Genomic DNA, 10,448 nt, shown 5'->3' on the forward strand with positions numbered 1-10,448 from the left:
TCCCAACACAGTTTGTAGACTGTTCTTCATTAGATAACTTTATTTATCTGTATCTTCCTATAAGATCATGTGCCTCATGGATTATTTAGTACTTATATATTTTATAAGGATATACTTTATATTATTTATCCTTAAAATTTCTAGGGGATCAATGCCGAATAATGTTCCTTCAGCATGTGTTAGGAACAGAATCTTAACCCCTGTTAAATACATCTGTTATTGTAGCTGCATGTCTCATTAATGCACAGTCTCCCCCATATTATTCCTGAGGAAATGAGATGTAGAATGCCCAAGAACTGTTTATTTTTAAGATAATGTTTAATTGCCTTTAACTTCATATTCTCTGTGTGTAAGCCTGTATTGAATTTTCAATGTATTTATAATCCAAGAAGAATGGTGATGACTGTGGTGCTTTTTCTGTTTTAGAAAGCAGGTTCAAAGCTCTGCTTGGCCACATTTCTTATGGGACATGGGGATTTAGAACCTAAGGAGACTTTAGGCTAAAACTTTCATTGGAAAAATCTGTCACTCATTAGCATAGGGGAAGTTTAGGTGAAATAGGGAATGAGACATTTTCTGTGTAAACCAGCTTCAAATACCATGATTAGAACATTAAAGTATTTGCTGAATGGAAAGTCATTATCTTTTAGGGCTTTCCAAGAAAGTATTCTCTAGAAAGCAAAACCAGATTATATTAGCAGCTGTTGCAGTTTGTAATTTTTGCTCAGTCCTGTTTTATACTTTTTTCTTGGCTTAGGCTGCTGAAAAGCGTCCCATTTTGCATATTGCAGGATTTTTTGGTCTGTATTATCCTTTCTGTCATTGCTCTTCTAAATTTGTAAATCCTTAAGTCTTGTGATGAGGGTGGGTGGTCTGAACTAAAATAATAGCCATTGCTCCCGGCAAAAAAACTGCTGTGTTGTGGAGGAGAACCTTTCCTCATGTCAAGAACAGGACCTTTGCCCTGGCAAAGAAGAGTGCATATTTCTTTAAAACTTTCTTGTTACATCCCTAAGAAGCTGGATCCCTCAATTGTTCAGATCTCCTCAGTCTGACATGTAAAGACCTAGAAGATGCAAAGTCAAAACGTGCCCAGCTTCTGTTCTCATATGGTCTTCTGTAAAATACTGCTTTGTGTAATCTGATCTGGCATCTCATCTGTCAAAATCTAAATTCAAAAAAAAAATTAAGGGTTCTGCCCTCCTGAAGCCTTGATATAGTTCTTAACTGAAATTAGACTTTCAAGGAGGAGCTATATGTTAGTTTTCTGAATATCCTGCTGCAAACTGGCCTTGTGGTTATTGCATCAATTGGATATAAATATATATATGTATCTATATCTATATATATATATATATACAGGGAGAGAGAGAGATATCTCCAAGTTGCCTTGCTATTGCATCAATTTTCTGTGTCCATGGGAAAAGTGTGGTAACTGTACCACTGCACAGAAAGTTCCACAGGTGCTTCACAAAGCCTTCTGTTATGTCAGAAAGCTCTTTCCCATCACTTCTAACTACAGATCCACAGTGGAGGTCTAGAGATGTAACCTAAAGGTGCCAAAGAAGAAAGCAGAGGCATATGCCTGCTTCCTACATAGCTATATGCCAAGTTTCACATCTGTGTAGTCCTGCAAGCTGAGCTATACACAATACAATAGAAAAATGTACCTGAAAGCCCAATAATCATTCCATTCAAAAACCTTGGAACTCCTGTCCCTGTTCCCTAGCCAGTCTGAGGTGATCAGTATTGGGCTGAAGGTGTCAGTGGGAGGTAGAGAGCTGGTAAAATGCTGGCAAGTACACAGCCCCACATGGATATCTATCAGTTTCTAAGAAGGACCAAATCCAGACACTGAGAAGCAAAACAAGTCTCAACTGAAGGATGGAAAAGGGTTTGAAACTTGAATTCATTCTCTTGAAATTTCAATGTACTGAAAGTATCTCTCTCATTTCACCTGTTTACCCACAACAGTATGAAGTGTGTATAGGACAGCACCATCTGGATTTGCTGTCAAATAGTTGTAAATAACTGTATGTTATGTTAACATGACACAAAAGAGAAGAAAAAAAAAAATCCAAAGGCTGTCATAAACAAGTCAAAACCTTGTTTAAGGATGATTTTACTTTTTCGTCCTTTTTCCTTTTTGCATTTCTTGGTGTTAAGGAAGCCAGTTAAGAAGGTTAGAGCCTGAAGGATGTTACCTGATTTGTGTAGGCAATTCTCAACAACAGGAACAGATTATGGCCAAGTTTCAGGAAAGCATGGGACATACTGGCTCAATTTTTTTTTCCTTCTTGCTAAAATTAGTGAGAGAAGGGACAGTTAGGGTGTCTGCCTTTTTGAGGATGTCATTCATGACCAGAATCAGAAGCAGCTGAGATGTCTAATGTAAATAAGGTGTTGTGAGACCAAATAAAGTTTGAATGATGCAAGAGGAAGCTAAGAGACATGGTGGACTTCATTCCAAGGAGAGAAAGAAACCGTTGCTCTATATTTAATAAATTAGTGACCCAGCTGGTCTGCTTGCATCTATTTGCTTTTCCCTATGAATACGAAGTATGGCAATACATCTGTTTCTTGTAACACTTTCATTTTCTGTGTTTTTAACGATGTTTCCTGACTCCAAATATGAGACTGGATCCATCACTAACTGCTTCTCTCTAATTAGCGTTTTACAAGGGCTAGAAAATCAAGGAACTACCTAATGCTTTCTGTTTGCTTTTGAATATTGTAAGTTATTTTCTCCCCTATAACAATTATAAATGGACTGATTGCCTCCTAGTATAAATTAACATTGCTCCAATAAAATCAGAGATTCAGATTTATACCAGGGTATTCCCAGAGACAAATCAATTTCCCAGAATATTCACAGCAAAGATAATGTTCTTTTTCATTGTAGTACCTTGTAGTATGACCCTACATATTGTCCAAGCTATTTATCTTCTTCATTGTCTAAGATACTTCTAACTTGTGCTCAGAGAAACTAGGACTTTGGATTTCTAGGTGGGTGACTTCTAGCCCGTGCTGTTTCCTTTGCTTCTTGAGATAATCATATATTTAGGAACCTTTCTTCTGTTAGAACCTCCTACAGGGTGAAGCACGAGCCATGGCAGGGGTGGAGACCAGACACCAGTGGGGCAGGGACTGAAGGCCCTGGGCTGAGATGAAATGGGCCTCCTGAGCCAGTGGATGGGTGGGATCTGACTTAAGAACCCTGACAACTTCCGGCAGAATTTCGTGGGTAATCCTTTTGATCTGGAGATGAAGTTTAATTTTATCTTCAGTGAGTCATAGTCACAAAAGCCATCTGACACACAATTAGATTTTGGTCCAGTACAAATGGAAGAGCCTTGAGCCACTTGCTGTTTGCTATGTAGGATGGCCATCAGTCAAAAAGTCTTTTGAGCCTTTTGCTCACTGCCATTGCTATTCCAGAGCACTTAACTGCCCTACTAAAAATGCTGCAGTTTTAACAGACAAACTGCTAGATGATAATGCTACTCAAGAAGAAAGTTGCATCCCCATATTGGAAAGGTAAAATTCACACCAACTTAGATATACCATATGTCAGCACTTAGCCAAGTAGATTTTTTACCAGTCCCTTGTGGCATCATTTCAGCTCTAAGTGCTTTGAGGTCACAGTCCCCAGATATTCCCTAGATACTGTCACATTACACTGTAAGATGGTCTCATGCACTTGTGAAAGGCCAGTGGGCCTGGGCCTTTCTTTGCTTTTTTGCCAGACTTCTCCATATATACTGTCAGCTTGGTTGCACCTAGTGAAAGTAAGGCCCAGACCCAACCCAGAGCCACAACCAGCCGTAGTGGGAACTGCTCACCATCATTTGGTCCTCAGGAGCTATCTGTTGGAACATCAGCTGGAGTCAGCTAGATCAGTGGGGACTTGTGGGAAGAGGCACCAGGAATGGGCCCATCATTAGGAATGGGAAGAGCAATGCCATCTAGTGTGCCAAGCACATATCCTGAGGATCTAGAGCCAGTAAGAGCCTTGACAAGTCCCTCATGATTCACTCTCAGAAAAGTCACCTTTCTTGAGCTTGGAGGAGATGATCCTTGAAAATAAAACCTCTCCCCTGGATCCCTCTTCTCTCCTAAATTGTATCCCTGGGGCTTCTTCTGAGCACATCCCTGACAGGTTAGAGTCTGCTCTTCTGAAGTTTAGGGTTGTGATCTTGCTTTTGCCTCTCCTCTCGAGATCCAGAATTTAACCATCTCTCTTTATGCACTACAACCAAGGCTGTCCCCTAATCTTCAAATCCCCAGCAGGCTGTGATCCACATGGACTAAAAATGCATTCTATATTATAGCATAGGATGAGCTCTAGGTTACTCATTAGCTCCCTACAGATACAGTGCACAGCTAAAAAGAAAAATGTATGTTAAGAATGACGTTATGAAACATGCTCACTGTCACTATGTTTAGACAACTGGAAGGAAAAAACATTTCCATGACTTAAAACATTTATGCCAGGCTTCTTAGAAACCTGTCTAAAAGCGGTATCAGAATAAAAGAAATAATTTTAAATGCTTGGAGTCCCAACCAGATATCTCTAATATCTACTTTATCTTGTAATAACTGGATGGTTTGTTTCCTAATATTTATTCTCTTTGTAGGAAACAGAGTGCCCACCCAGTACTTTCAACTTCTGAGGGATACTGTAGCATGTCATCATCGTCTCTCAGGGCTTCCAGATATTTGTTTTTGCTGAAGCGCTGTGCTGCAGTACAGAAGAATTTCTGGGGATATATTCACTGTTTCTCCACTGTTTCTCCCTAATTTCTGCTACATACCAAGTGGTGGGAAAATTGTGGGAATATATTTAATCATAATATTTCTATTTCCTCTCCTGGCAGATGCACATATCTGCAGTTCATAGTTCATGTACTTATGGTTAATCATCAAATATTTTCTATATTTGGAAAAGATTTACGTCACCTGCTACATTGTCCAAACTGCTCTCACTAGAAAAATGCAGATGGAGAGAGCAAATTAACAAACTGACTGTAAACGTTGATCTTCTGCATCCACAGGGTTGTAAGAGCTGGTGTTGCATTTGACATATGAAATTATTTGAATGTAAGCCTCGAATATGCTACATTTCAGCTGGGGTTCTATAGTAAGTGCTATACCCTGTGTCAGAGCTGTGGAGGTCCCAGCCACACTGAAGAAGTGCATACTGAGGAATACTATTTCTCATACTGACAGTAATGTGCTTTCCAGCACTTTTCCAGCACACTGATAGTTGTGAGTGCACTGGCACATGAAGGGAATTTCCCCTGGCACTGCAGGGCAGTGGAAAGAACAAAGGAAAAGAGGAAGATTTCTCCGACTACAGCATTAACCTGAACTTCTAGACTCTTTAGACTCTCTTGGCTCTAGCACAGACTTGGTCTGTGCCATGAATTTGGGCAAATGATGTCTCTCTTAGCTGAGACTGACATCACTAGAATAAGAAAGATAACACTGTTCTTCTAACTGGGTGAAATTCTGTCACATTAGGTGAAAATATTTGCAGGTAAAATGTTTGGAGGGCAATGCTTAGCCTAAGAGCATTAGCTGGGGTAACTAAGGAGTACTGCTATATGGAACTGCAGTGCTTTACTAGACTATATACAACATGGTATTATAAATACTTATGTTTAAAAGACTGTATAAGATTTCAATGATAAACACCTTAAATTCATATTTTCTCTAAACTCCCATGAAAAACTATAGCATTTAAAGAAAAAAAAAATCTAGGCTTTGCTCTAAGTTGTAACAACAATCAACCACAAGGCAATATGATCACATAACTTGGGAAAGAGGGCAAAATAAGATAGTGATGGCATCAGTAAATCTAATAGTCAAGAATTACAAGCAAGGCATTTAACTTAATTGTTTGACTATTATTGTTTGTTTTTTGGAACTGTGGTGGGGAACTAGGACTATCCCATCCTATGTCTGGATAGCAGTTAGAATAACCTGGCTGTCATCACAGTTCAAGAAATAGTCCAAAACGTGGCCAGCAACAGAGAGGATATTCACTGCACCATGACACCTTAGCAGAGGTCAAATTTGTGCAGAATCAGTTAAGTGTGAACAGGTGTAATCAGACCACCATGAAATGGCTCTCTGGTTAAATTGTTCTAAGCGAGGCACGGGACACTCTACTCTAATGGTATTTGTAATCCTAAAGTATCCTGGAGCTACAGAGTATCTGACACTATTCCTAAAACAAGCCAGCAAGAGAGAGACATCCTTCTTTACTGCTGCATCATGAAAAATATTTATCTTGTCAGTATTGTTGATTGCTCCCTGATGTGGGAGTAATCAGAAGGTATTTTGCTTTCCTACAGTTATTGAATGAAAAGAGGAAAACTGTAAGTAGTTTGCATATGGGGTGGCATCCTCTCACCAAATCATTTCATCAGGATGAGAGGCAGTCATACAGAAAGGGGATTACTTTGCACTTCATGCAACAAAGAATTTGATCTGACATAGCTGTCCTATAACCTGTAGGAGGCTTTGGCATTGCTCATGAAGTCTTAATCTATTTAACCAGCTTAAAACCCTGTAGGTTTTTCCACTAACTTTAGAAGTTTGTTCAGACTCTCTAGGCATTGAGCAACAGAGACAGTGCACATGGAAGTTAAGAGCCCTCAGTGGAACAGCATCACAACAAAGCTAAAGCATGCCAAGCTCTCCTCTGCCACATATGTTTGGTTTCTTCTACTGAAAAATGAGTATAGGAATGGAAGATGAATGTCACCTCCAGTTTCAAGCAGGATGCTGCCCGGGCATACCCCATAGACAGAAGCCCAAGAGCACAGCAGTTTGCACACAGTCCTAAAGCTTTCCCCTGCTGGAATTGTGGGCTTTGCCTCTTTTGCTACGGACTTTGTGAAGTATTTCAGATGAAAGTGTGCCCACTGTGCCTTGCTTTCTGTGAAACTGCACACTTTCCCATTCGTAGGGCTCCTCTTGAGTTCTACAAATGGAATATTAAATGGATTTTAAAGTGTCCCCTCTTCACTGTGAACTTGTATTTACAAGGTGCCTTCAGAAAGCTTTCTGACTACAATACTTTGCAGCCATTTAGCCCTTGGTGTGTTGGAAGATGCATCATGCCAGTGGGCAGATCTGAGAAAATATCATGAATTAGTGTCTGACCTCCTGCAGCTTTTTCTGGTATAGAATAAAATCCAACCTGTAACATTATATTCATTTTAAGACATAAGTATGCACTCTCATACAAATAAACTGACATTGCTAATGCTTTAGGGTTTCTAAGGCTTTTCTATTTTTGTTCCCAAAGAACAGAATCCTGTGTAGATTCTCTCATGTCTAAAAAGGGCTCCTTTTATAATACACCCTTTTCTGCATTGGGAGAGTATAGGCACACTGGAAGGGTCTCTCTCTGTTGGCTAGCTGCTTATTTTCACTCTGACTGAAACAAGCCAATGTTTCCAAAAGTACTCCAGGACCCCATACATATATGAATCCATACTGAGATTTCAAAATTGCATTTCTTTAGAAAGTCAGGCTAATTGTATGCTGTGTTGCAACCCACACAAAAGTCTAGGAATTCAGGCAAAGTGAAAATTGATGCTGAACTTCACTTAGTGTTTTGATATTCAGATGTGTGCTAAGTGCCAATAAATTAAAATACTAGAGTCCAATTTTGGACTGTTTGTTCATTGTTTCTTAACACATCTTTTAATCTGCTGTGGACAATTCTATCTCTTCCTTTTTAGGAAATGTCTCAAAGAGGTAATTTAAGCTATCTCATAAAAAGCTCATCACTGTCAGGCAGAGATATGTGCAACTGGGCTTGTGCATGGCTATTTTTTGGATTCTGTGAACTATTTCCTTTTAGGGGTAAATCTATTGGCATGGCAAACTTCCATTAGTCTTCATTCATGGGAGGTGAACATATACACTTATTGGCATTCTATACCTGCTTGTTCCATTTTACTTTATACCAGCATTACACTTAAATTACAATTTTATTGGTCCCAGCTTTTCAGGTCAGCCAGCTTTGTTTGCTCATTTTTGTATGCAGAACATCTGCACATGAAGGAGTCAAAGTAGGGAAGACATCCAATCTGAAATATTGAACTTAGGCATTTTCTTTCTGAAACTCACCCAATAATCAATTCAATCACATCTCCTGATTAAATCTACATTTATTTTGAGTGTGCTTTCCTGTTCACTTAGGGTCTCCTAGTTACAAATGGGCGTATGGTGTAGGAGAGTTAAAAAAGGTAAGAAGGTTTTTTCACATTTAGAAAGCTGTGTTACTGGGAAACATCCTTAGACATTCTAACTGAATAAAGCAAGAGTTCATAACTTAAGCTGCCAAAGAACACTTTGAAAAGCAAAATATGACATAGTTTTCCTGGATTTCCTTCTCTCCACAATGTAAGATGTTGTTTTAAATAGCATTTCACATGCATTCTGTAATACTCAGTGATGTCCAGACTTGATAAAGATAAGGAAAAAAAGAAAAAATTAAATATATCAAATCTATCCATAAAGCTGCAAAAATTTACACTTGTGATGTATTCTCAGAGTACCGGTTAGGCTTGAGGAAATTAGGATTTCTCTACTGTATGTGAAAATGTTTGACAAACTGAAAACTGTAGACATAGCCTCAGGATAAGCTGCATCCATGGTGCTCTGTGACTTTTCTTTTGACTATCTGTGAACTCATTTTTACAGTGAAATTGCATTTACCTCCTGTGAAATGAAGGAAGAATTAACATTTCAATCTATATTATCTATATGTCTGAGGAGCTGTCAGAATGCAATCAGAAATAGAGCCCTCTGTGGGAAGCCATATGAGCTTATAATGCTCCAGTGATTCTGGGTTTGCCCCCTTTCTTTCTCCTCCAGTTCCCTGTATCAAGGCCACAGTAAAGGACTAAGCATGTATTTCTTCTGGCCAGCACCCTTTGAGCAGTCTAGAGCACAAGGAATGGTTGTAGAAATGAACACTGAGTTGAGAAATCTTCACAGAATTCAGAGTTGTATTTCCAGTAATACATAGGTGGCCTTTGAAGTTTCCCATTTGGCCCAGTTTAGACTATGGATCTGAAATTTAACCTTGACATGATCCTATTCTGGAGTAACATCATTCAGCATACCTCAGAAAGAATCAGGTATCTCTTGAATACATAGATAATCACCACTTGTTTTCTCTGGTAACTTGTTCCTCATGTTTGTCTTGGGGAAATTTCAAGATGATCTCATAAATCTTCTTAATCTCATCCATTTATAGGATTGTTTTCCCCTTCTCTTCTATGCACTGCTGGATCCAACTGGCCCAAATCCTTCCTACAATAAGTGGTTTACACCAGAGATCATTTTTTAATTGTGTTGTATAAATAAATAGTTTAGATCTTTGAGTAAGATTACCCATTAGCTGAATACTCTGAAAGAGAATAACTGATATTTTTACTGTCTGCCTACAATCACTTACTGTACCAGATGAACAGTTTCTTCTTTCTGATCAGACAAAATATAACAAGGAATTTAAAACCAGCAAATCTCAACCTGAACATAAAGAGATGTGGCTCTAATGCTTTGCTTCTCTGTGTTTAAGATCTGTGAAGAGCCAGTCATTTTAAGAAAAGCAACATATCCAAGCAAGGCCTCACTCTGTTGCATGGAAATGTGGCAGACACCTCTGGATCAGCAACAGGACAGGACAAAGACACTATCCTTAAAGACCATTTTTATCTGTTCTAACTCGAGGGTTGGAAGGAATTTCATCAATAGCATGAGAATACTAGGCCATGAGAGAAGCCTAAGATAGAGTCTCTGGGTGTAGAATAACAGAATGAGTATTCTAGGAACAGCCATGAGCCTGCTCACATATAAAGGCAAAGCCTTTTTGCCAATTTATTTATTAATACAGCACTGCAAAACAATGTAGCTTTGCAATTATTTTTCTATGTTTCAATGATGTCTAAGAACACATATCCTAGGAGAAACTGCTTTCAGGAAATGATGACAAACCCTTCATAACAGGTAGGTACCTGCTTATGTTTCTCAAAAAATTTTTTTAAATTAACATTTTACAGCAGTTATGAAAACCCCAACTACACTTTCCCCCCCACTCTCTCTCTCCTCAGTTGTAGAAATAACAAAATCGTCATTAAAATCACAATCTGTCTTGTGTCTATAACTGTTAATGTAGGAAATCAAGCAATTGAGTTTTGTATTTAGTTATTAATGCAGTGAGATCCGAAGCTTTTCCTTAGTCCTACAAGTAACGAATTCCAAATGCAGTAAAGCCAAGTTCATTTTTCTCTTGCTCACAAGGGAGCCTTGACTCACTTCATTGTTCTTGTGGAATTCATCTGCTGTGTGAAGGTTCTGCTCACTGCTGGAGAGGCAGTGGTTGGAGTTACTTCAGTACCTTTGTGTGTAGACTGGTCTTA

Source organism: Ammospiza caudacuta, chromosome 3 (assembly GCF_027887145.1).
Source record: "Ammospiza caudacuta isolate bAmmCau1 chromosome 3, bAmmCau1.pri, whole genome shotgun sequence".
NCBI classification, from domain to species: Eukaryota; Metazoa; Chordata; class Aves; order Passeriformes; family Passerellidae; genus Ammospiza; species Ammospiza caudacuta.